Consider the following 3698-nt stretch of genomic DNA (forward strand, 5'->3'; position numbering starts at 1 on the left):
CCCCCCAAAAAAATACTAGGGTAGGTGTATGGGGGTGACAGGGTGGGCGTGGTAAGGGCGAATCACTCTCCCAGAGCAAAGATGGGCTAGAACAAAGCAACGAAACCACTTTCCAGGCACCAGGCAGAATGCAGGGCTAAACCCCAGTCCTGAGGGAGACCGGGTTACTCAGTGGGGCAGGTGGTTAGAAGTGAGGAGAATGGAAGGGCACAGAAGCCCAGTGTTTCATACAAAGCCAGAATGGGGAGGCAGTAATGTTCCAGGGGGGCCACCCTTGGGGAACCAAGGCTTGGGATTGGCCTGGATGAGATTGACTCAGTCTAGTAGTGTTTCAAGTCTCTGGATTCCAGATGGAGAAGAGTAATCGTTCCAATTACTATGGCTGTTGAAAACAAAACAAAGCAAAACAAACAAATAAACGAAAAACGAAACAACCCCAAAAAACCTATCCTATAAGTTTATGGCTTAAAACAAGGCAATAGTCATTTTGCTTGCAGATCTGGTTTGGACAGGGCTCAGCAGTGAAAGCTCATCTCTGCTCACTCAGCCTAAGCTGGGATCATCTGAAGCCTCAGGCCCTCCCGCTCACTCACATGTCTGGCGGTGATGCTAGCCGGAAGTGGGGACCTTAGCTGGTACCCTCAGCTGGAACGCATGGCCTCTCCCTGCGACCTGGGCTTCCTCTCAGCGGGGTAGCTAGGCTGCATGGATTGGCATCTTGAGAAAGAGAGAGCCAAGCAGAAGCTATATTGCTTTGGGTGACCTAGCCTCAGAAGTCCTGTAGTGTCTCTTCTGCCTCATTCTATGCATGGAGGCTATTGCCAAGGCCCAACCAGGATCATGGGGAGTATAGACCCCACTTCTTAACAGGAAATGGCAAATCTCCAGAAAAAGAGCACTTGGAACTAGAAGTATTGGAAACATCACTGTGGCTATTTTGGGAAAATTCAATCTGTCCAAGTTCTAATACAAAATCAAGGCGGTGACAGTGATACATGTCCTCTCCCAGGCCAATGAGCTGTGGCCCTGGGGCCCATTCAGCCTGGGAATGGAGGGTGACTAGGAGTGGCAGAGGATGAGCTTGAGTCTGCGTACCCCATTCTAGCTCTGAAAGGCTGGGGAAGGGAGAGCAGAAGAGATGAACTGAAGGGGACGGGGCAGCTGGCAACAATTCTTCCTTCCGCCGTCCATGGCTACGTTAACCATTTCACATTCTGGCGGAAGGCCGGCATTTCTCGCAGGGACTTTGTTTATAAGTGAATCACTCTCTCTGAACACACAGGTAGTAGAGTCACAAAGATGGTTCCAATATGAGATGGATAAGGTTCATCACAGCTCCGGATTAACTACAAATTCCTAATGTGTTGAGGTAAGACACATCTCTACCTCTCAGCAGACAAAAAGACAAACACAATGATCCGTGAACGAAAGAAACAGAGGCGCTGCCCAAGTGAAATGAGCCTTTATATGTCACCTTCCTTACCTTGTGTTTTTGTAGCTGTACCTTCAGACTCCCAGATTGCTGCCTGAGGTTTACTGATGGTTTCTTTCAGGGATCATTAAAAGTGATTTGTGGGCTGGCAAGCCTTGTATTTTCCATGCTCGGGATTCAGTTTACAGCATGTAACTTGGGAAGGGGTATCTGGAGGACTGCTTTCCCATCCAGGAAATCTCCTACTCCGGAAAGTCAAAGAGGGCTTCAACAGTCCATTGGCCGCTGATGATGTGGAGCTTGAGCTGGAGGAAGTGGCTCCCTGAGACTCAGGGTGAGGGTGGGGTGAGGGCCCGGGAGGTTGCTGCCTCTCTTCCCTCCTGTCATGCTGCCCTGGTAAACCGGGGCCTTGGGAACGCAGGGCTTCAAGCAGCTAATGCTTCATGCCGGAGAGCTCAGCCGCACATAACTAGGCTGCTCAAGAAGCCTTTTGCATATTTCCCTTCACTTGCTTCTCAGTGGCTCCTGGCCCCCAATTTTTTTTATCGGGGGCTGTTTTTGTTCACAAGTGAATAGAGCAGTTGGACTTTGCAGATGCATGCCGTCAGTAATCTACTGTGGGTAAGGGTGTGTGTGTGTCAGGCATCAAGGAATTCTCTTTTGAGATGCTGCCGTTCCTCTGGGCCAGCACTCCATCCAGGAAAGTACACATCCTGCTTGCCCACCCTGGAGCCAAGGCCCTTCCCTGGGCATTCTCCAAAGGCAGAGCCAGGATGCCCACCTGCCTGGTTGTTTTCTCTTTCTCCCCATACCCCATAATTTAATCAGCGAGAAATGCTTTGCCCAGCACCTGCTTCGTCCGCAGACTGTCACTGGTCCTAGCATGTGTGTGTGAGACTTGATACTCATTACCAGAAATCAGTCCTATTGCACTGTGTGGATGAGTCCTGCCTGGGTCGCGGTCTCACCCAGAAGAACGGTCCGGTGCCAGAAATGCAAAGTAGATCTAATTGACACGGGTGTAAGGGTCAGTTTTCTGTGTCATCATGGTTAGCTTCTCAGTTGGCCAGTTATTCAATCACAGGCTAATGGAGATATTGCTTTGGGGGTATTTCCATAGATGTGGCTAACATCTAAAATCAGTTGACTAAACAAAGGATATTACCTCAATTACCTCATTTTAACCAATCTGTTGTAAGGTCTTAATCATAAAACTGAGGTTTCCCTGAGGAAATAGCAATTCTGCTCAAGACCACAGCATCAGCCTCTGCCCCAGGGTTTCCAGCTTGCATTTCAGGTTTGCTGGCCCCTACATAAGCCAATTCCTGGAAATATCTATACCTATGAATCATCTATCAATCATCTATCAACATCTATCTATTTATTTGTCTGTCTATCTATCTATCTATCTATCATCATCTTCTCTCTATCAAATCTCCTACTATTTCTGTTTCCTGGGAGAACCCTGACGGATGTAACGGACATCCACTGAAAGACAATGAAGCAGAGCCAGTTCTTTGTCCACAGAAACATGTGCTGACTTTGCCTATCTCCCTTGTTACTAGGATCTCCCATCCCTGACACCCTGATACACTCATGTTCTGCAGCTACCCCTGGCGCCATCTTCTGAGCCTCTGCCTCCATGGTAGCCTCACCTGCCCGGAATGGAGGTGGAGAAAAAGGAAAAGGCAACAGCCAAGTGAACGAGCCACACGTGTATTTTATGGGGTCAAAGTGAGGCTACCTTAGCCATCCTTTATTCTCTTAAATGTTTCCAAACCACTTTTAAATTCAAATAATTTAAAAATTCTCCTAAAATCTTCATAACAACCTAGAAGGCTATTTTTATTTACGCATACAAGTTAGATTAGGTGCTATTCCTTTCCGAGATGAGAAAATAAAAAAATTAGGGAAATTAAAGATTAGGTCTAGGGCTGCCAGGGTGGCTCAGTTGGTTAAGCATCTGCCTTTGGCTCAGGTCATGATCCCAGGGTCCTGGGATCGAGCCCTGTGGGGGACTCAGCTTGGAGTCTGTTTCTCTCCCTCCGTCTGTGCCTTCACCTGCTTGTGCTCTCTCTCTCTCTCTCTCTCAAATAAATAAATAAAATCTTTAAAAAAAAGTTAGGTCTAGGTCTCACTCTAGTTATTGCATTATTGACCACAAAATTGGGGTTAGGATGTAAGAATTAGGATGCCACTCATTATGATGCAGGCACTTTATAATCAAGAATATGCTTGGGGCGCCTGGGTGGCTCAGTGGGTTAAG

Source organism: Mustela erminea, chromosome 11 (genome assembly GCF_009829155.1).
Source record: "Mustela erminea isolate mMusErm1 chromosome 11, mMusErm1.Pri, whole genome shotgun sequence".
NCBI classification, from domain to species: Eukaryota; Metazoa; Chordata; class Mammalia; order Carnivora; family Mustelidae; genus Mustela; species Mustela erminea.